We start from the raw sequence: 23,374 nt of genomic DNA on the forward strand, positions 1-23,374 counted from the left end.
CCAGAAAACCACACGAAGGAGAGGGTGTCAGGCCAGGTTCGCATTGGCTGGGCAGCCAAGGCTGAGTGTGCCTTCCTGACAAGCTTGGCAGAAAATCTAGCAAACTAGGAGCAACATGTCTCTTCCTGGCTCTTGCCTGATCAAACACTCAGACAAATTCAGTAGGAAGTTCCCGAGTAGCTGTGGATACTGCTGGTAGCGGCCGAAGCTAGGAGAGTCTTTTGGGGCTGTTCCTCCTGATTTATGCAGCCGTAGGTAGAGCCTTAAGGAGCTCTACCCTGCCAAATTATCTTGCCCACAGAGGACATATCAGTGACCTCTTCTAGGGCCTGCACCTTTCATTAGTCTAAAAAAAGAATAGCTGACCTGCCTGGGAAAGGCACCCAGAGGGAAGCTAAAGGTACTTTATTCCAATCAGTTGGGTGCTGATGAGGAGACCAACTGCCCTTTGCTTAAAGGAATCAATAATGCTGCATTGTCTCTGATCTTCTGGCCAGGCAGAAGGATTGATCATAGATTACATTGAGTTGGAGGGGGGCTGCCTTGGGTCCTCTTTAACCCACTAGATGTACTGATAACTCTCAGGAGTGGTCTGAGCCAGTATCCTCAAGGGTGTTGATGAAGGAAGCCACAACATGTACTAGGAAATTTAGCCTCTGTGAATGGGAGACCCTGGGTGAAGGACTGTGTGTGCAGTTAAAAGGAAGCTAGTTCATGAGCAGGTCTGTGATCCATTGCAAAAGAAATGCAAACGCTATGGATGATCCTTACAGAGGAGGGGAGCCAGGGACCAGGCCTGAGAGGGAGGTCTTTCTGATGGGGATTAGAAGACCCTAGAATGCTGCTGTCATACGAATGTGAATTGGATCTGCTTGTGAACACTTACTGCTCCAGTCTGCTCTGAGGACAGCTTGCAAAGCAGCGCTTAACCTCCCCACTGCCAGGGCTCAGGAGAAAAATGCCTGCTTTTCCATTTCTTTGGTCACTCCATTAACTGAGAGATCCTATACCACATTCAGCACTGTGGCAGGCTCTGTCTAAGAGCCAGAGGAGGAGATGCTGTCTCTGAGCTGTCCTCATGGGGCTGTGCAGGAACTCCCTGGGATACCACAGACCTGTCCCAGGTTGGCACTTGGACCAGTCTCTCGGGAGAACGGGCTTCGTCTGACCATTTTTGACACATTGCATAAGCACCGCTGTGGCCCTAGTACTTACTCATCTGAATTGTGGAAGTGTCTGGGAGCTCATCTAACTGAAGGGCAGACTGCATGCATGGGTCAGGACATGTACAAACGGGGTCTGTCACTCCTTAGGCTCTTTTAAGCCTGGCTTTCATTGCCCCTGCAAAGCTCTGCTAACGGCCCTCTCTTTTCATCCATGGCCTCTAAAGCAGTTCTGGTCCTGTGCCTTCCCCAGGCTAGCTTCCAAATGGTGTGGAACTGAGGAGTAGAGTGAAAACACAGAGTGCTAATGAGTGGGTGTTAGGCTGGGACCCATCAAACTTATTTTGCTTGTGATCAGGTTAGGTTCATGGGTGATATGGCAGAGCAAGCTGACTGCTTTGGGAGGAAACAGATGATTCACGTACTTAAGGGCTGGCTGGGGAGTCCATTAGGGGTCCATTTCCTTTCAAAGAGATGATCTTACCTGCAGTGAGCTGCGTTTCTGTAGGCTCTGGCCGACAAGATCTCAGACTTCTGTCTTCTTCCAACCCCCAATGCAAGAGATTAAATGAGTTCCTGCTGTTGCTGCGAGAGTTTTAGGATCTGGTAGGAAGTGGCTGGTTTCCAGTCCGTAATCAACAGCATGCAACATGATTTAGTGCCTAGGGAAATAAAGACTCAGGTTATTTTGTTCGTTTCTCCATGATCTTCCTTCCTTCTTTCTTTCCTTCTTCCTTCTTCCTAGCCACTGGAAGAAGTAGCCCCACGAATACCTAGTCTGCTGTGTATGGTGGGCTGAGGATGATGATGGTGTACTTTATTTCAGCTTTTTGCAGCTATTGGCTAGTAGGTGTGAGTTAGAGCAGCAGTTTCACATCCTGTAGACCCTGGAGGGCTCTGCAGAGCCCTCCAGAGAAGTCCACAGTGCAGCCAGCTTCACAGCTCAGGGCTGAGCTCGGTCATTACATTTGTGCCACCATCCTTCTGTTGCTCGGTCCTAAGAACTTGGGGACAGCTCTTGCCTCTCTTCCCTGACCCTGTCATCATCTCTGCTTGCAGTGCTAGCAACCACAACTCTTCTCCACGACTCATCTTCCAGATGACTTTTCACCTTCTCTTGAGCCTCATGGCCAGTCCTTTCTTCTCCTTCAAACCCTCCTCAGAGTCCAAGTCTGCCCTGCGGGGCTTGAGCCAGCCTGACAAGAGCTGAACCAGGGAGGGAACTGCAATGACTGTTTCCCAAGCCCCACAAAGTGCCTTTGTGCCTTTTCTGGGCAAGGGCTGCCTTTGTCAACCCATTTGGGCAGGCCTGGCATGGGGCAGGGGTTGTTCAGAGCCAGCAGTCAGTTTTGCAGTCAGTTTTGCAGTCAGTTTTGCAGTCAGTTTTGCAAGCAGCCAAGTTTATTGCCCTTGTTCCCTAGTTTGGGCACGAGTGCTGCAGCTTATCATCTTCCCTGAACATCCCAGCTTCCCTCTGCTGCATGAAATAGTTCCTGCGGTGTTTTGTCAGGGACAGAGGTGGAGTCTGGTGGCAGAGAGGACCTCTCAGGTGACAAATGCCATTAAGAGCCTCCAATAGCAAGGAGAAGAAAACTGGTGCCTATGTTGGTACTCAGCACTGTGGGAGCCCATGAGGGTATCTGGTGTTGCTAAGCAGTCTGGTCCCTGACAGCTGTCTAAGGGACACAAGAGTTTCCTCTCTTGATGGGAGATCCAAGGTGGGAGCATGCACAGGTCCGTGTCTGTGGGGAAGGCACCTCATCTTCTACCCATTGTGGGTGCTCTGGAAGTGGGATCAGGTCAGTGCCACGCGCCAGGATCCTGCAAAGGAGGAGGGATGTGCTAGGGCAGCGACAGGTCCTTCAGCAGGGCTGACTGCGCTGGCCCCACACTGCGCTCAGGCCCCAGGTTAGCCTGGGAGGGACTGGGGTGGTGGCAAGCAGTACTGGCACCTCTTTATCGTTGTCCCTGAGTGGCTGTGCTCTGAGATAGCAGGTGGTAGCGAGGCTGCCCAGCCTGGGGAGAAGGGAAGGCTCCAGTGATGAACACTTGTTTTGCCATGGCAGCCCTGAGGAGCGTGAGGCTGCGTGACAGCCTGATGGACGCTCTCTGCAGGCCTCCCTGGCCTGAGGAGCTGGCCTCGAGCCTTCACGGCTCTTCCTCTTTGGCCGATGGTGACACATTTCTGTCATGAACTGAGACGAGATACCAGCATAAGATCCTGGTTATGTCATCTGGGATCAGGTACCAAACCCGGCTGTGCTGTGAGCAGTGAAGGAAACAGCTGTCCTGAGCACTGGTGAATGTGATCTGGAGCTAATCCTGGGCAGCCTGCTCTCTGTGGACACCTGCAGCGAGGTGCGATCCCAAGGGCTCGCTATCCCGCACCGTAACTGTTCCCGGGGGTCTGTGGCTCCCTGGGAATGCTGCTGGAGTAGTATTCCCTTTTGCTGTGACTGGCTTGCACAAGGCTTGCAGTCGGGTGAGGGGTGCTAGCTTTGCAGGGCATAGGCCTAGACGTTTCAGGGGGATTTGCTTTCCTACAGCAAATTAGGAAAGCCTAATTTGCTTTCCTATTTGCAAATTGGAGAGCCTATTGCCCTCCCAGGAAGATGGGAAAACTCTAGTCCGAAATGAATGAACACTGTACTTTGACAGCAGACTTCCCAGGAACCACAGGGAAAAAAACCCACCTACCAGTTTTTTTATTTCTCCATGTTTCTCTCTGTCTATCAGTCTGTCGTGAGCTAGATGCTAATCCACAGCAGCAGCAGCAGCACAAATAAAGCTAGACTAGAAGGATGCTAATTTATGCCTGGATTTCATGCTTTGTTTTACTTCCACACTTTATTGGACAGAATAGGCTTTGTGAATGACGTAAAATGTCGTGTGTACTCTCCCCGTGGCAGGTTCATGCACATGCAGTGGGAGAAGTTCATTTCTATATATCCCTGCAGCTTTGCGCATGCCCGTCTCTGCTGCCTTAGGTACTTTTGCGGGGAGTTGTTTCTGATAAACTACCATCTGATAAAGAGGGCTTAAACAGTTTCAGACCTGAAACGCAGGGTCTTCCCTTTTGTAGCAGGGATGGTGTGTGTGAATAAGCCCCAGACTGATGCCAATATTTCTTGCCTGGGAACTCTGCGCAGCGCCGTGGAAGAACAGCCCTGCTGGGATGGGGCAGATCTGGCCTGGGGGAGGAACAGGAGTTGGCCACGACAGCCCTCTCTCGTTCAGACTCACTTGACAGCATGGTGCAAGAGAGACGTAGCACTGTGATGAATGAAGCCTCTTCAAACACACTGGTTGCACTAGCAATGCAGTAGGCCCTTAGAAACCTGGTCTAGCACTGGGTGCCGAGCGTACGAGGTGCCATACAGCACCTAGCAGAACTTGGTCCCTGTCCGCAGGAGATGATGCTCTGAATAATCAATCTAAATTTTGTCATGCTGTGTTTGAAACCCAAGGATGTGTTTCCAGTCTCAGCTCGCCTTCTAGGATGGTGCCAGCGTTTATGCATCTAAACTATAATTTTTACGCTCTAACTGGGTAACCAGACAACAGTCTCTGCAATTTGCATGAATAAATGTCATGTAAAATCATATGCTCATGGATAGTGACCATCTGAAAAGTTATGTTCTAAGGCAATTTGTTCTGAGTGATCTGGAGAACTAATTTAATGAGATGTTGAGATTTACGTGTCTCAGCGTCTGAGAGGAAGAGCATGAATAGATTTAAGGTCACAGAAGCAGTTAGAGCCTGCGAGGCCTGACTGTCCTGCAGTGGTGATGACCTTACCTATGTGGTACAAGTAGGTGAGGAGTATTATCACTTGTTGTTTGTGCAACGTATAACGTTAAATTGTGTTGGTCAGGGAAAGGGCCTTTGAAATGTACTGCCTTAGAATAAGGCAAAGTTTAAAGAATGTTAAAATAAGTGTTAATAATGAAGGGTGTTAAATGGTATTACAAAAGTACATGACGGACTTTAAGAAGCTTTTGGCGAATCTAGGAGCCATGCTTTAGAGCTGTGACCCTTTGTAGTTGAAAGGAAAGGATTGGCACACAGGAATAGATGTGTTGAGGGATTGGTGAGGTCTTCAGCTTCCATTAGAGGCAAGTGGAATGAGATGACCCAGTAGCTTTGAGTCTCTGCACTTAAGATGCTGGTACAAAGTGACAAATCACTGTTTAAGCAAAGAACAGCCAAGACAGAGCCAGAGAGGACTTTGAAATGGCTTCAATGGCTCAGAGCTAAGAATCTCCCTGCTTTTCCACTCCTCAACAACTCCTGCTGGACTCCTGGCTAGCTGCGGAGGGAAGAGCCTTGTTCTTCTACCACGGTCTGCTCTCAGATTTACCAGGTTAAATGCTAAATGAGGATTGACTTGCATTTGGTTAAAGGTGCCCAAAGGTACAGCATGGAAATGAGAGCAGAATTGTGACTATCCTTGTTGCTCTTTACCCTCAAATTCCTTTCCTCATCCTTGTCCTGGGAAGCTGATCCCTGTAGGGTTTTGTTTCGTACTGTGTCTGCATTGGCATATTAAAAGTATAGCTCTGTTCCTGAGTTTGCATACGTCACTGTATGTTGAATCCTTATCTCTGTGTATTGGAGCAGAGGAATGTGGCAATAAAACTAGTCGCAACTATTTGTTTGGATAAAAAGCACAGATTTGCTTACTTGGCAGTAGCTTCCCTTTTTTTTTAGCAGAAATATTTGCACAAGTGACTTTGTTTTTGTCACAGTGGTCAAGGGAAGGAAATGCTTCACTGGCACCCATGTTCTTGGATTTCTGTGTGAAGTTTTGCCCTGTCTTGTTTATAGTGTTGTCCAGAAATCTCTTTGATTCCCTTTTATGGAAAATAAAAAGGTTCCAGGTAGTAGATCTAGCTGCAGAAATAGTATCATGGGAGCTGGGCTACCACTACCACACTGAGGCAGATCTCTTTTGGGGTTTGCATAACAGCTTTTCTCTTTTCTGACTACACTGACGGACAGGAATAGTTTGCTTACTCCTGAGCTGCATCTGTTTGTGTAGGTGGAAGTGGGTTGTAGCATTTGTGTTTGTAGCTTTTGCTGAGCTCCTCAAAGAGTCTTTCTCTGGGCTGATATCTGCTGAGATGGGGGGATCCTCTGAGCAGCATCACATCTTGCATTGCACAGGCCTTCATGTGCAAACATCATAGGTATATTGAAGTATTTGGCTTTGTGTGGGTCTTGAAGACTGCCTGTCTCCAAGACAGGCAAGATCTCTTTGTTTTGTCTCCCTCCGGGTATCTTGTGCATTTGCATATATGGAAAATTTTGTCGTCACCTCCCCCTGCTCCACCCCACATTCCCGTTGCTCTGCCTACTCGTGGGCATTTCCAGCTGAACAGTGGCTGTGAGACTGGCTCTCCAGCCAAGCGCTAATACCCCCATCTGCACCGTCTTCTCTATTGCCTTCCCCGGAGGTAATGGAGTAGCTGGGAGTTCAGTGTTTTGGAGGGATTTTTTGCTAATTTTCTCTCCTGATATTTGGTAACTGGAAATAGGAAGACAATGAGGTCCTGAAAGGAGTCTATTTCCTGAATGCCCACCCCTATCCCGGCTCCTTCCATTTTTTCTCCCACTTTAAAATATCTGGCAGCAGGACTGAAGAAAGCAGTCCAAACAGGGCAGCGAATCTGCTTTCTTGCTCTAATCCATAAGGCCAGATTTAAACAGTTTTCTTCCTCTGTGGGAAAATGTCCTTTCTAGGCCCTTTTTAAGTTGCTAATCCTCTCCAAGGTGCCTCAGTTTCCACCTTCCCTTCCCAAACCTGGATCTGCCCTGCTGCTGCCAGACCTGAACACCCTGAGGCTTCATCCCTCAGGCCTGCAATCTCTCCGTACGCCTCTGAGCAGCCCTGCTCCTCCGGCCCGCTGCCCGCATCGGTCTCGGGAGAAGCTGGCCCATTGCAGCGGCCGGGGGCAGAAGAAGGGGGTGGAGGAGAGACGGGGCAGCTGCGGGGCTTGTGTTAGTAAACACTTCCTTAGGTTCACATTTTAATTCCTTCCCCCCACCCGCCATCTTCTCCCCCATCCTTTCCCTTTTCTATATGCTCACACAATGAGACCATTGTCAAGGGGTGATTTGAATGAGGGGTCTCCGGGCATGTTCCCAGCATTGTCAAACAGAGTGGGAAAAAAACACAACTCTAGCCTAGCCAGGAGGACCAGACCAGACTGAGACAGATGCCTAAATTAGCGACAAAGCCTTTTGAAAGTCCCCCCTAGACAAGGGTTGCCTTGTGCATGCGTGCGTGTGTGTGTGTGCATGCTCGTGGGTGTGTGTTTGTGACTGGGTGGCAGCTTGCATGTCTCCCCATGTTAATTAGTTTTGCATGCATGTCTGATAAGGTGCCAATGAATATATTTGTACTCCTTCCATTGGTGAAAGCTGTTTTAGCGGCGGGGAAGATGAGGGGCGCTGGGAGGAGGCGGGGGTGTGCTCAGCACAGCCCGACAGCCTGGGGTAATTGAGCTGTGTGGAGCTGGGAGAAGAAGGGGTGAGTGTTGCCGTGACTTCTGTTGCATCGAAGGAGCTGGGCTTCCTAGCGGTGTGATCTGCTGCTTTAGTTGCAAATTATGGAGAGTTTAAAAGAGAACTGAAGCTTCTTTTGGTTCACTGGATCTTCCTCTTCATCTTTGCTGATTGTTTGACTGAGAGTCTATAGGCTCTTTCTTCTCTATTGCCCCGTGTATCTCTCTCAACTCCCTTAAAAGGTGTTTATTTCCAACAATTTTATATCCATCTTTGTGTATACACATGCACTTGCGATCACTCACACACAACCTCAGCAACAGCTTCTCCGGAAAGGGAGGCAAATCCACTGCCAGTTACAAAACATGGGAAAGAAGTGAAGCGTGTGCATGTGAAAGGGTGAAGCAGTGAAAAGGGTCAAACGGAAATGCAGAACAAGAGTTGGAGAAACAGAGATAACGTGTGTGGTATAGAGGATTTATCAACATTTGCTCAGGATAGAGTTATTACTTACCAGTGCAGAGAAAAGTCTTCCTACATCCCCAGCATATGGACCAATGCGGAGTACCATTCCTAAAATGCTGCTCTCGTCTGTCTGCCCATCTATCTGCGTTCTGTGGGTTCAGACAAGAATTCATTGGTTGTGTAGGGATGTAAATAGCAGTTCACATGGAATTAATTTTGTGTCTAAATTAATTTTGCATCCTTTCACTTAAAACAAGACTTGATACCCAACATACATTTCTTGAGCATGCTGAAAAGAAGCTCCCTAGCATGGCCTAAAATGTCTATTCTCGTCATACTCCTATCTGTGTCTAAACAGCTGATGTATAAAGAAAGAGCAGGGAATTTACATGGCTGAGCAGCGACTGCTACGTGGCTGATCTGGAGCAGAGGTTGTTTTGGGAAGTTTTGCTGCAGCACAGCTTGTTTGCTGTGGAGTTTGGTGGCACCCAGCTTCACGCTGGCTCTCACGCGCTTTGATTTCTCTCGCTGTGCTCACAGAGTCCTGGTATTGGCTAGTGAAGGTACAGAGAGCAGGAGCAGCACTGCAGACACCGTGGTCTGCTGGTCCTGCAGGGAGGCTGGGTGGAAGATGGCTTAGCTGGAGTGTCAGGGAATGGGATTGACTCCTTTCAATGCGTCGGCTGAGGAGGAAAGGGAAGGTCACGGTAAACAAAGCATGACGTGGCCATTGACAGCAGTGGGTATTGGACTCAGCAAGGGCTGACACCTCTTCCTCCAGTAGCTATGCATCTGAACCGGGGTTTTCTTTCCCGCATGAGAGCTGGGAGATGAGACTGGAGCTTGTGGCTAGCATGAAGTGATGTTAAAATAGCCAGTGAGCAGCAAAGCCACCTGCACGGAGGAGAGCTGACATGTTCCCAGCTGCACAGGCCAGGCTGCGGGGAGCAGCAGCTCTCCTTTGTGCTCAACAAAGTCCGTGAGCAAGCTCTTAGGGACTGGCTGCAGGTCCACATCAACCTGCACAGAGCATCTGCGTGAGAGCACTCGTGGCCAGCCCAAAGAGCTCTCCTCAGAATCCTCTCTGCCATTCCAACAGTAGGCGCGGCGGGCACCTCAGAGAGCATGTCAGTAATGCACAGGGAAAAGGGACTCTACTGAAATGCAGGTCATCCATTTGGAGAACAAAGGCAATTTCATGTGACTTATCAGTGGCACCTAATTGTGCGGGGTGAATAATGAGCAGTCAGGGAGGCAGCTCGGCGTTCCTCCCAAGAAACTGCAGTGAGTGGTCAAGACTCATGTCTGGAAACCGTAAGCCAGTGCCAGCAAATCATCGGCTTCCTCAGAGAGAGCAAGCCTCAGTTCCCCACCTCTGCAGCCCATTTCAGAGCCATTGGACTCCCCTGAGGAGCATCCTCCCCCACAAAGACTAGGAGCTCTCAATCTTTTGGTGAAGCAAAGCTTCTCTCTTCACCCCACGCTTTGAGGTGCTCTCACTATAAGAGTGACCCCTCGATTGCAAAGTAATTGTGTTAACCCCACATGGGCATGAGTTACAAACGAGGGGACTTGCTGTTGAAAGAAGTTACTCTGTGGTTGCTTGGACCTTTCATTTGCTTCAGAGTGAATGTGTTGTCCATGCCAGACCCAAGTGCAATGTGGCCTCTAGTCACAAGGAAGAACTTGCAAACAGCATCCAGCAAAGGGCTAGCAGTTCCCTCCTTTGCCTGTGCCCTTTTCCTGAGCAGAGGCTTCACTGGAGGCCCCTTCCAGCTGATCTCTCTCCCTGCTGCCCTGCTTTCCTGCTTTCCTTCTTGAGCATCCCTGTGTCCCCTTAATTCTGCTCCCAAGCCCCACGCAGGGCCATGGGAGCCGGGTTTTTTTTTTCTTCTCTCTTTTGGGATAACTATTCCCTACAAGCAAAACCTCTTGAAGTAAAGTAGGTAACGCGCTCGCCCTGCCAAGGCTGCTTGGCACAGCTGGAGTCACGTAATCGGGCTAGCCTGCCAGCAAGGGACAGAGCAGGAAGAGTTAAACGAGGAGTAGTGCAGGGACAACTAATCCCCAGCGTGAAGAGTAGCACAGACCTCACTGTCCTTCATCACCCTCCCCCCATCCATACACTCTTCCTCCTTCTCCACCGCATCCTACGTATTTCTCTCCCTCTCCCACGTCCTCCCCTTACTTATTTCATCATCTGTCTTTCTTTACCTCCTCTTCTGCATCATTTTCTCACTCCTCCCCCCAGTTTCGCTCTTGCCCCCTGCTCTCTCCAGCATGTTCCCCTCTCACATGCTCTGTCATGTCTCCAGAGCTGGCTTTCAAGTAGGAATGAGGGACTGTCTATTTGGGCTGTAGTGGAGGTCACAGCTATATGGGGATTGTTTAAAAGAGATTTGCCCACATCCCAGCCCATGTGACCAGCCTCAGCTGCAGGTCTCTCTTTCTTAATCTGGAGATAAGCGTGATTATCCGAGGAAGGGCTGTTCGGAGCTTTGTAACTGTGACAGGGGAGCTTTCAAGTCGCACTTTGCTGGCAGAGCAGCGTTTAAAGCCGGGGAATCAGATTCCAAGCGTGGCTTTGCATCTCTTTTCTGCTGGGAGCATGGTGCAGGGCTGGCAGTGGGGATGGGAGCTTTATTAGGACTTTGCTTATGATGCGGAAAAGGAATTGGGGGAGGGATATAGGGGGAAGAGGGAGGCAAAAAAAATCCTGATTCACCATTTCCCAGTCAATGGTGAAATAACAGAGAGATGCTCCGATTCAAGGGGTCAGGCCAGCCCAAGCCCTGGTGTAGAGGAATAAAAGTCTCGCTGACCTCACTGTGTTTACCCCGGGGAGGAAGTTGGTGGTTGGGTCACTTCTGCCTTGGTGATGCACATGGCTGTGGTAACTGCCTCGCAGCCAGGCCAGACGCAGACCTGGAGCTTGGTGAAGTCAAGGTCAGGGTGGTGCTTGTTTTGTGGCAGGGAGCTGGCATAGAAACCTGGACTCTTCTCCACTGAGCCATTCACTTGGGTCCTGCCCGAGCCAGCAGTGCGTTACCACGCTGCAGCTCTTTGGCTAGAGTTGCATGAGTGTAGTGCTTGGATTCCTGGCCCATCTCCAGGACAGCGCAGCCCATTTCTCCTCCTAAGAGGCCTTAGGAAAAGCTCACTAGCATTGAGGCTAGAATCATGGCAGATAATACAGGGGTGCTTCCCTGGCCCTGTCCACAGCGTTTATCCATGGAGAAAGGCTTTCTGCCAATTGCAAGGACAGTGCTTCCAGGAAACACCTGGCCAGGAGAGTGGGAGGAGAGGCACCTGGCCTTTGAATCTGACCCCAAAATCCCTGGGGCTGAACGTCCTCTTGCTCCTCAGGGGTACCCAGGAATAGGACAATCCCTGTTTGGTATGTCCTAGCCTGCTGTGAGCACAGAGGCCTGTGGGGCTGAGCTGCAGGTGGACCTCTGGGTTGGCTTCTCTTCATAAAGTGCATTCTTTTCTGGACAGCGGCCCAGCTGGCTGCACCTCTGGTCACGCTCACCAGTTGCAGAGCATCTTCATTGCCTCTCCATATCCACACTTAGCTGTGTAGATTGGTTTGTAACAACATCTCCTTCCTCCCTCATCAGCTGATGCCTGTGAGCAGCGTGCCTCTCCCCCTTGTTCTAGGAGCCTGGTCTTTGAGACGAGGAGCTATTTCTCTGCAGAGACCTAAACCCCACTGACTTCTCCCTTTCCTGCCCCGTCCCTCCTCCTCTATCCATGATATGTGCTACTGTCTTTTTTTGCTCATATTATCTCCTTCTGGTTAGTGTGGAGCAAAGGCAGGAGTGAAGTGCAGATGGGGTGGGGAGGAGTTACCCTTCTGTTTTCTGGGGAGGGGTTACATTGATTTCGCCCCCTCAGATTTTGTCCCAGCCCAGAGCATCGCAGCTCATTTACTCCAGAGTGCTCTTTCCTCCCAGACATCGCTAAGGCAGCAAGCTTGTTCTGGGGAGCATTTATGGTGGACCCCTTGAAACAAGGACTTGGGGCTGGTGTGCTGGTGGGGACAGAGCATGGCCGTAGAGAGAGGGAGGCAGGGAGCATCAGCCACATGGGCTAGAAGGGGCCCTTATGCCCCTTAGGGCAGGCGAGGGTTCAGATGCAAGAGCCAGGTGGCTGGAGCGATCAGATGGGGCTGGGGCGTTCTGTTTCTTCATGTTTTCCTCTGTGTGTGATACAGGGTAGGTATGAGGAGAGGTCCTGGCTCTCCCTGCAGCTCAGTAGTTGTCCCTGCGGTCTGCAGCGGTCCCGGCACTGCTGCTGGGAGTGAGCGCTGGCAGGAGGGATGTGTGGTGCAGCGGCTGTGCGGCTGCTGACGGCATCCCAGCCCAGGGCCTGGGCTGTAGCCCTGGCTGCGTGCTGGCTGCAGCGTTTTTAGCCTGGGGTCGTATACTCTTGTTCCTGGAATTGTTCTGCACTGCAGCTCCCCTGGGTCGCTCTGTTGAGACCCTCACACAAGTGGTCTCCAGGGCCTTGTTTGGAAATGAAATGCTCTTAGCGGCTCTCACGGCTCAACTTCCTTTTGCAAGCTGGCTCTCTGGGCGCACGGAGGAGAAGCAGCAGATCCAGCCCTGCTGGGAGATAAACATGTCATGCACCAGTGCTCGAGGCAGCCGGTCTCCATGTCAAAGGAAACCCTATCCATTCATCCCTGTCCAGAGGCCGGCTTGCTGGAGGTGGGCCTTCGCAGGGCAACTGCGCAGTCGGGGAAGGAATGCAAGAATACATAGCAATTGCATGGTGTAATATTGTATTGGTGTCTTGTATTGCTGGAGGTTGAAATACTTAACATCTCATACACGGGGCCCAGTCCCTGAAGGTTTCTTTCTCCAGGACAGACGTCAAGATAGGGTTTAGTGGAAACGTTCAGCTGTGGAACAGGAGCTTCTTTGCTTCTATTTGTAGAATAGAAACTCGTAACAGAGGCTCGTAACAGAGTTTCTTTTGATGGAGATGGGTCAAGGAGAAAGAAAATGGATCCAAGCCAGGGGCTGGAATCTGGGTCGAGGTTGAATCAGGACTAAATGCCAACTCTTTGGACTGCCACTTGGGCAGAACTAGCTGTTCTTGCTATTTTCTCCTTGGAAATGGTTCAGGTTCCTGCACAGAAGCTGAGGCCAGCCTGGTCCGAAGGACACCCTGAACAATTCCCTTGTGCTCCTCCACTGCACACACACAGCCACGGTTTTAGCTGTGGGAATTTGCAGTGAAAAAAAAAAAAAGCTGCCCCTTCAAACAGGGTTTGTTTATGGAGGGACGATTGCTTGCTTATATCGTGTTAGTGAGGAATATAAGATATCCCCCTTGTTCTTCCATGAAGGCACATCTTATATTTGCATAATTCTGCCAAGGTGGTTATACAGTCTTAAATCGACCTAGCTGATAAGTGAGGCAGGGCATATACTTGATGCCTGAAGGTAGGAGGATTCAAACGTGTGTCTGCAGGGCAGGCAGTTCAGTTTGTCTCCACCAGTTGCAAAAGGGAAGCAGTTGCAAATGCATCATCTTGGGAGCAAGCTCTTAAATATCTCCCACATTCTCTGCCTGTCCCTGCAGCCCCACACAGCTGGTCTGTGGATGGAAGCTCTGTTTTCCTGGTGCCCCCATGAACTTTCTTTTTTGCTATTTTTCTTTGTATGTTGCTTATGTGAATTGTCTTCAGGGCTTATGGCTTATTCCAGGCTATTATTCCTCCAGGTTGGAGGATCTGGCCAACGTACGTAGCCTTACTCCTTGGTATGGCACTCGTTGAAGAAACTAGTAGAAACTGGACACGGGATGTTTTTCTGCTAGTGACTGCAAGGCTGAACAGTCCAGATGCCTGACTGCAGCCATGTTGCGCAGAGAACACATGTCCTGGGGGAGGACAAAAGCTCTCCCTGAGCTCCACGCAGTCTTGGATCCAGCAGAGAGAATGTAGGCAGGAACATGTAGGTGTTGGCATGTGCAGGCATGAACACGTGTACACTAGGGTAAGCGTGCCCATCTGTGCAGCCATGGTCCCACGTGTGTGTGTGCAGCAGCCCATCTGTGTCCGTGCACTTGCACTGTACTAATGTTCGTGCTGTCTGCCTGAAGCATGAGTTTTGGGGTAAAGAGTAAGAGGAGGGCGTTCTTCCTAAAAGCCTTTTGAAAAGATTTGATCTCTAAGACAAAATGTTTGAACTGCAAGGGAGAGTCTTGATTTATTTGCTGTACATTTCTGCCAATTTTTAGGGTATGCACAGGCTAAGATTGTCCAGAGTGGAAGAGAGTCAGTGAGCGCTGGTGTTTTGAAGCAGAGAAGTAGACATGAGATGCCTGAGCTCCCAGCTCACCCGGCGCCTGGTGCCCCGGGAGATCGCAGTTCTGCAGCTCCATCTGGGTGAGCCATCTTAGGCCATTCACTCCAGGAGTGAGTTTACCCCCATTAGGCGAGTCCACAACAGATTTCATTCTCACTAATCTTCACAAATCACCTTCAGCTCTTTGGGTTAGAGATGTCACATCTGTGCACCAGGTTTGTTGCCATCCCTGCGAAAGGGGGCTCTGAGGGACAGCCTGTTAGTGGAGTGAGACAAACACTAGTGCAGCGAGTGTGCAGAGCGTGGTTAATGACTCCGCTCTGCCCGAACACACTGAGCCGTGAGAAGTGATCAGCCCCTTATGGAAAGCTTCTTATCACCTTTCTGGGCCTATGGTAAATGAAGGGAAGCAAGGTAGAAGGGATTAATGGAGCGATCCATTTGGGATGTGGCAAGGGAAGGTTTCCTGACATGATGCACAGGTGAAGGAGCTAAAAAAGCAAGGGGGATATCTAAGACTGGAGCGTGATCAAAGGCTGTGTCAGGGCCGAAAGGGAGGGGAGCAGCCAAGGGAGGTAGCAGCCTGGAGCAGTTTCTGTTGCTGGGTTTTAGGTGATGCCAAGTAGAGTGAATGAAAAGCACTGACTTGGCTGATCTGAAGCCATTGAGAGGAGAAATAGAGTGAGCTGGCAACAGGATGGAGGGGACCGTGCAGAGGACAGAGAGCAATGAACCCAGCCTCTGGGATTTTTAAAGGGCTGAGTGGATGGCTCTCTGTGAGGGGATGAAAGATGAGGTGGAGAAGGGAGCTGACACACAGTGAAGATCTGCAAGGTGGCCCTGATGCACGAACGGGAGGCCTCACAGGCATGGAGAAAGGTAGCTGTGGGACAGAGGAGCAGTCACAGTGCCATGATGAGCTGTTTCCTAAAGGTAAGCTGAGCCCAGAAGCCAGGACATGAAAAAAGTTTCCAGAATAGAAAAAAAGGAGCTGTGAAGTAATCATGACCATGCCGTGAGGGAGTGGGAGAACTGTCCCTCTCCAGAGCTGTTCACCGGAGCATCTGCAGGATGAAACAAAGAAAGGAAGAGCCTGTGGTGGATGTATCACATGTCCTTGGAAAGTTAGGCTTGTTCACGGATAGAGGGGTGCAGATGGTAGTCCAAAGGGGTGACTTACCCATTTCTGAAATGAAGCAAGTCTGGGGAGGGAGCAGCATTTCTCTCCACCATCCGCACAATGCACCATCAGCACTGTGAGCTGGGAAGAGACAAAGAACTTCTCCAAACTACATGTTAGGCAGAATGCAGCATCCATGCTGGAGTTTGAGCACAGCCCTAGGAATAACACTCCCAAGGGACAGGAAAGTTCATTTTCCCGGTGTGTGCCTGCACAGCATCCCCATGCTAGGTTGGGGCTGCAGCCATTTCTGCTGCCACAGGAGCTCCATCAACACCAGCTCCTCCTGCAGCCCCCATGACCCACCACGACTGGGAAGGTAGAAGCTCTGGGAGCTCTGAGTTGGTTTAAGTCACCAGACTGGCTGTACACCATCACCCCATGGGCGCTTTGGAGAAATGCTGAGAGACCCAGAGAGACAATTCAGGGCCTTGCTGTTGTTGCTATGGCCATTTATTACAAGGCCCCCGGCACCTCGGTACGGGAGTCCAGTTTATGTGATTGATTAAAAGCAAAAGCCTTGACCAAAAAAAAAAAAAAGTTTGCTCGCAACCTCATCACCATAGTAACAGAGGTCCTGAGGACACCTCGGCAAAGTAGATCACCGCAGGCCCCGTTTCCCTGTGTCTCCAAGGCCTAGACCTCCTGCAAGCAGCACAGCTGGGAAGGCAGCACGCTCATCCTGCATCCTAGCCTGGTGCCATCACCCTGATGGAACCTGCTTTTACCAACCCACTCCAGGAAGGCCAGACTGGGAGAGGTGGCCTTCAACGAGGCTGATCCCTGGAGCTGGGAGCTCGATGCTGAGGTTGGACTGTGGCGTGATGTCAGCTGGAGCATCCCACCGCCAGCGTGTGCAGGGGAGCCATGAGGAGCGCTGGCCATGACAGTGGCACAGTGCCCGCGCTCAGATGGGAGCTTTTACCTCTGCTAGGCCTCAGTGGGTGCGACAGGGAAATGCTGCTTGGGCAGGGATGTCAGACACCTGTATGGGTGATGAGGTGTCAGTGAAGAGCTGTCTTTCACCTGGACACCAATCATGGAGAACTTCTGTCCTTCCTTCTCCCTTGGTGCTGGCTAGGCTGGTGCCCCCTGAAGTCAGGGCTGCCGTCGCCCTCCTCCCCTCTTCCCATCCCCCAGTGCCTTGCTGCTTCCCTCCCCCTTTTCACCGGAGCGCCTCTCCTCCTGATTTGCATAATTTTCCATTTTCAGTGTCCCCTTTTCTCTTTTTCTTCTCCATATGGTGCGTCCTCCTCTCTGCCTGGTGCAGGAGCCTTCCTTAACAAGCTCAGCAAAGCCCTCTCTCTCAGGGGCTACACATGAAAGATGCTCTGTAAAAACAGAGGCCGAGAAAGAGCCCTCCCCCTCTCCCTGCTGATTTATAAGGGGCCGGGATGTGGGAACATTTCTGGGTCGTGCTTTGGAGTTGTCGGGTGTTTGCTGCCGCGTGCAATGCCTGTTTTCTCCAGCCATTCAGCGCAGACCCCTAAGGCCAGCTCTTCCTGTGTCTTTGATCTGCAATGCAGAAAGCGCTGCCGGCCAGGGCAACTTTGTACATCTCTTACCCAGCCCGACCCCCTCCTTTCTGCTGGCAGAGGGATGCCCCAGCTATGTCCTACAGGAGGGAGGCTGTGGTCCATCCACTGCTGCCCGTCTTCGCCCATGCCAGAGCTCAGCTGGGCACCCGATGGCCGCGCTCAGCGAGCGAAGCCAGTGCTCCACGGCCCGGCCTCAGCCGGCAGCAGGACTCCCCAACCAAGCAGTGTTCAGCGGCCTGGCTGCTGGTGGCTGCTTACAGCCTGGCAAGGGAGAGTGGGCTTTGCCAGCTCTCTGCCATGTCCGTGGCACTCTTAGGAGCTTCATCCCCCACTAAAGTCCAAGGTGCTGGCTTTTGGCAAAGCAGGAGGTCATGGGGTTTCTTCTCCCACCAGGAATCAGCTTATACGTAGGGTCTCAGCATGCCTACCTCACCACGACCTCTCTCCAGCTAATGTAAAGCCCAGCACCTCTGCAGGGGGTGTTCAGCCAGCTAGCACCATGCCAGCCAAGACACCCACCCATCGACCCAGCTGAGGGGTGCCTGGGCTCACTGCCCTTGCCCAGCATTTGACGGGTTAACCCGGTCTCCAGCTAATTTCTCCAAGCAGCTCCCCTCCTCCTCGGCACTTCTGTATGCAGCAGGCAGGGCCTCAGTGCAGGTTCCTGCACTGAGCTGTTGCCAGGGGAGTAGTTAGGCAAGTCTGAGCTATGCAGAGAAAAGGCCCGGGCTGTCAAAGTGTCTGAGATGAACCATAGCCTGGTCCCCCTGCAGCTGGGCCCAAGCATGCATCAGCCCTTGTTCGGAGCCTGGGAATGGCAAAGCCCAGGGAGGTTCAAGGGCAAACTTGCTATTCATTAGTCAGGGGTCCTTGACGTTCCCACTCTCTGTCTCCCTCCTTCTTCTCTTTTCTGTCCCTCTTTTGACAGATTCCTGGGTGCTTTTGGGGAAAACTCCCCTCCTCCTCCTCGCCCCAGCAAAAGCCCTCCACATAAACTTCCCCAGAAGACAAGGCAGGAAGACAACAATGACGGCAGGGCTGCGATTCAAATGAGGGCAGTCAGACTGGCCGGATCCCTTGGGTGTCCTTTTTCCCTGGCATCTCCTCTTGCTAGTCCTAGGGTCTCCCTGCATTGCCATGTGCCTGTCTCTAGGAGAGAGATGATGCATTCGTTTCACTCGCAGTTTGGATCGCTGATGGTTTATTATCTTGATGCTTGCCGGAAATTGTAACTTGAGATAAGAAAATGTCAGCTGCGTTTTCCTCTCACATAGCCCAAAGCGCAGAGAAGTTTTTTTCTTAGGAAATGTGAATGCTTGCCCAGGTGCATTTGCCCAGGACAAGTGAGAGATGGAGGTAGCCTCGAGAGGCCATGCACACGCATACATCTCGTGCAGGAGATAAAACACGCTGTGTAGGCGTAACGCAGAGCCTCCCTCCCACCCCACCGAACAGAATATTTCATAGCTCTTAGAAGCCGAAGCTCCCTTGTAATTATCCAAAGCAAACAGCACGTGTTATTAGTTTAAAATGATTTTTTCCCTCCCCAGGCCCCTGGAGCAGAATGGAGGTGTAATTGTGCTAAGGAGTTAGCAGGGGAGAGCACAGCTTTTGGTCACATTCAAGTTGGAGGTCTTGAGCCAGGGAGGCGGTATGAAAGGCTTGTATTTGCATAAGCAGCGTGTATCTGTACAGAAAGAAAGATATCAGGGGCTTGTAAAATTCAATCAAGGCTGGAAGGGGGAAAAAGGAGGGGGGGAGGAAGGGCAAAAAAATTGACAGTGAAAAAGGTTTTTCTAAGTAACACCCTGGCGAGATTAAATTGTCCAGAAAGTTTCTCCATATGAGTCTGTGGAGCGGAGGCTGGGTGAGGTGAGGGGAGGAGCAGAGTCCCTCCTTCCGCAGGGCATGAATAGGGCATTGGCAAGGGAAAGGAATCTGATTAGGCAGAAAGTCCTGCACAGATCTGTGATTATTTTTGGTTTTGTGCCATTCCCACCGCTGCCTAGAATAGTTGCAGCAGTACCGTGGCGGGGGCAGCCTGTGGAGCAGAGGGGGCATTTGTCAGAGGTTTAAACCTCCATGGCACAGTCAGCTGGCTTTGTAACAGCACTGGGCGATACAGGAGCAATTCTTGGGCTCTGACCTGCAGATCGGGCATGGAGTGAATTGTAATTGCAATTATTAAAAAAAAAAGGTGGGGGGGATTAAGAAAAAAAAAGCTACTTAAGCTACTTTCCAGGCTACTTTCACTATCCAGGACCCTGAGGAGAGAAGAGAAGGAAAGGCAGTGCTGGTCTGGGGTCAGGATCCCGGTGGAGCCTTGTGTTTCCCAGCACTGGATGGCAGCAGTCCCAGACCACAGGGGGCTGTATACCATGGAGGGTCTTCGGTGTTTTCTTTATAAAGCTAGACCAAGGAGGGACATAGTACTAAACTTTGGCTATGGAGAATGCGTTTGCAGTAGGTTTGGGCTTTTCTCAAGCTTACTGCAAGAGGCAGCTTCAAATCAGTTGGGCTGGTCCAATCCTTCCTGCCTCCATATACTAAGTACTGGAAGGTGCAAACTTCCCAGGCAGGCAGATGGGACTGTAGCCAGGTGAGTTAATGTCTCATACCAATCAGTGTCCTCTCTGTCTGCACGAGAAGTGAGTTTCCCTGCAGGCAGTGACAAGCTCAGCCTGCCTGGGCAGTGGGCAGGGAGCTCTCTGTGCCCAGGGGAGAGGCCTCGTCCCCGCCACCAAGACCCAGCACCTGCGTTGAGGATGCATGCAGAGGCCCTGCGGGTGAGATCGCAGGCCGCAAGGGCATATTCGAGGCGGCTGCTAACGTGACGCCGGATAAAGCAATGCTGCCTGTTGCTTCCCTGGTTCTTGCAGCCTAGATCTATGTTGGGACTCCCTGAACACCCTCTTGATGGGCCTGTCCCATTGCCACCCTAATGCTCCAGAGTCAGGCTATGGGCCTATCCCCGAAATGAATGCACACGGGATGGATTTAGCTTCTGCCTCTGTAAGTTTTAGGCTTGCTTCAAAGTTTGTGAAAAGGGTTTTCCATGGATTTCCATCAAGTGTGCTATGAATATTGTAATAAAGGGGTTATGGGAAGATCCATTTTGAGATGGAGAGAAAATGCCCATGAAAATTGCAGCCTGGACCCCAGAGTGTAGAGTATTTGCACAGTTCAAAGAGTTATGGTGGTTCAGCCAGTCGCAGCCCAGAAACATCGCTGTGCGACCCACGGCTGATCACATGCCAGCTACTCCCAGGGCGGCTCATTAGAGAGCCACACAGAAGATTTATCTCTTAAAATGGGCTTGCAAATATTTTATAAAATTTGTTGTATTTTATAAAATTACAATTTGGTGCAATAAAAAAGAATAAATTAGCCAACGGATGGTTCCTTTGGCACTCAGGATCCCAGTGTATTGAGGAATCAGTTATACTAGTCCTTACTCCTTCCAGCACAGCAGTTTATAAGCAAAGTAAAGAGATGATGACAGAGAGAATGAACTGGGTTTGGAGGCCATGCCAGGGGATCTTGTGCTTGCCATGGGGAAAATGCAGAGGAAACTGAGGGGAAAAAAAAAAAACAGGAAAATGGGAGGGGGAGAACCTGATACAAGGTGTAAGATGTGTGAGGCGAAAACAGGGAGCTTAGCAGACTAGATGGCACTTTCGCTGGGTGTAACAGCTTTGGATCCGGCTCCGTGGCTCAGTATCACCTTCTACAGACAGACAAGGGCGTTGAGGGCAGGGAAAGTTAACATGAAGATTAAAACATCAGAGGGCTGCTCCTTTAGTGGCTCTGACATGCAGAGTAATCCCATGCCCCAAAGCCTACAGAAGAAGGGCAAGCAGCAACCCCTCCCCTGGCTGGCTGTGCGTGGGGCAGGGAGAGGTGGGAACTACTGGGGAGGGAGAGCGAGGGGAGGCTCGGATGGGGCCGGGGGAGCTTGGCGTTTCAGTGGCGCCAGGGCCCCGTCAGTCGTGAAGGGGGTTCATGGTGTGGAGCTGCTGGGCTGCGGTGGAGGGCTGAGTGGTGGTGGAAGGGAAAAGGAGGTCCATCCATGACATGAGTTGTTCTGTGCTGAGCTGAGCGCTGGTGTGGTTCTAGGTTCTAAATGTGACCATTTCCCTGCTGGAGGTCATAAACACTGCATTTTTTCCTTTCCTTTCTAGATCCCAGTGAGAGGAGAAGGGACCTTTCAAGCTTTTGAGTTCTTGTCACTGTTGGTTATCACCTGCCTGGACTTGCTGCCTGACATCTCCAGACTTCTCCAAGAAGGTCCAGTCTGCGTCTCCGATGGCCCCAGAGAAGAGGTGGCTTTTGCTCATGAATACAGAGGGTTTCTGCGTTGCTTCCCATCCCATCGGTCCACCCTTGGGGAGGCAGCCAGCAAAATCCAGGGAGCCAGGGGAAAATCCTATGTAACTCCTGTATGTTGTGGCTGTCTTTGGTGCCCTAAATACTCCTGGGCAGGAGTGTCCTCTGCTTGGGCAGAGAGATCTAAGCAAGCCACTGTCTCAACTAGCAAAATACTGTGTGCTTGAAGGTTAGAGAGAGCAGGCAGGAAATCTGAGCTGGTGGAGTGTTGTTTTGTAGCACCGGGGAACATGCAGGTTGGGCTTTGATCACGGAGTGCAGCCATCCTGGTGGGGCTGTGTGTATAAAGCCTGCCGGACTGCACATCTCTCCAGGCTGGACATCCCTGCTGCTCTTTTTGCACTTGTCTCTGTTCCTGTAAGAGAAATGTACTGGCTGTAATTCCTTTCCATTAAAATCACCCCCCACCCAATGCACTGTTGAAAATAAATACTCTTTTACAAAAATGAGCCGTGTGATTTGGTGCAGTCTCGGGAGGGAGGAGGTAATGGGCACTGTTTTCAGAATAAACCCAGACACCCGCAGACAAATCATTTGGAAACTGGGAGCAGCCAAGACCCGAGTGCCCGGGCTGCGCCATGCCCCACATAGCAGCAGGCAGGCACGTTTCTCTGAAGGCCCGAGCGACTCCCTCGCTGCTAGACGATCTTTATTTGGTCTGAACCCTGTCTGGGAAGTAGCTGTTAAACCCAATGCAAACAGGCCCTGTGAAAGAACATAATGAATATGTCTCTAAAATGATTTGGAGCCCTTCTGCCTGCAGACCGGGGTTCCCCATTGTGCCCGGCTCCAGGCGTGCTTTCGCCAGAATGTGCGAGGTGACCGGTTTCCCAGCTGAAACCCTAAAAAGCAAACAATGGGTCAAGGCCCGCATTGTGCGCGCCCAGGCAGGCAGAAGGAGCGCAGCCCGGCATGGCCAAGTTCAAGGCTGGGCAGGGGGCCGGGCGGCGCAGGGATGCTAATGGGGCTGCGCAGGGCCTGCTGCAGCATCCAGCCGGGAGAAGGGGGGCCAGGGGCTCTGCGTGCCTTTATCCCACGCGGCCCGTCGCCGGCACCCAGCACCGCGGTAAAGAGAAGCACCCAGAGCCCCTTCCCAGAGCCAGCAAGGGGTGCTGGGGGCACTGCTGTTACTGGGGGGATTCAGTGTTACTGGACGGACTGGTATTATTGGGAAGGGGCTGGTGCTACTGAGGGGGACTGGTGTTATTTGGGGGGGATTGATGTTGGGGGGGGTTATGCTTCTAGGGGGACTGACGTTACTGGGGAGGATTGGTGCTCCTGGGCAGATGGGTGTTACTGGGGGAGGAGGGGGCTGCGAAGGGAGGTGATGGCACGGTGCAGGGATGACACGATGCATGTGCAACGTGCCTGGCTGGGGCGTCCTGCGGGGAATCCTCATTCGGGAGCCCCAGAGAGGACGCGAGCGTGTTCAGACTCGCAGGCTCTTAAACGCGTCTCTCCCCAGTGCTTGCTCTTGGCAGGCCGCGGCAAGGAGTCCCCCACTCCCGCTCTTCTCCCCGCTATTTTGCGGCGCGGCGCGGCTCCCCCCTGCCCGGCTCCGCAGCCGCCCCCCCGGCTGAAGTGTGCAGAGACAGGCGGAGCGGCCCGTGGAAAAACACCATGGAGGGCCCGCACAAAGGGGGTTTTATTCAAATTTGTTTAGAGTTTAGCGGATTTGCATGAAAAATGTGTGAGAAAAGCCGGCTCCAATGACCTCATCCCCAGCTGCCATTAATGTTCAATTAAGTGCTGAATAGCAGCAAAGGGGGGACCGGCCGGGACGTGAAGAGAATCCCGGCTCGGGCGCAGACTGTG

The 23,374-nt window shown here is 51.5% G+C and overlaps 1 long non-coding RNA gene across 1 annotated transcript in view; it reads left to right on the plus strand.

Annotated features, from left to right (window-relative positions):
• Positions 1-22,008, plus strand: part of LOC104148201 (uncharacterized) — a 40,154-nt gene extending 18,146 nt beyond the window's left edge. The window contains exon 3 of the long non-coding RNA XR_011143750.1: positions 21,355-22,008. This is a non-coding gene — a long non-coding RNA (uncharacterized lncRNA). The remainder of the gene's footprint in view (positions 1-21,354) is intronic.
• Positions 22,009-23,374: the final 1,366 nt, after the last annotated feature.

The sequence above is a fragment of the Struthio camelus genome, chromosome 12 (genome assembly GCF_040807025.1).
Source record: "Struthio camelus isolate bStrCam1 chromosome 12, bStrCam1.hap1, whole genome shotgun sequence".
Classification (NCBI taxonomy): Eukaryota; Metazoa; Chordata; class Aves; order Struthioniformes; family Struthionidae; genus Struthio; species Struthio camelus.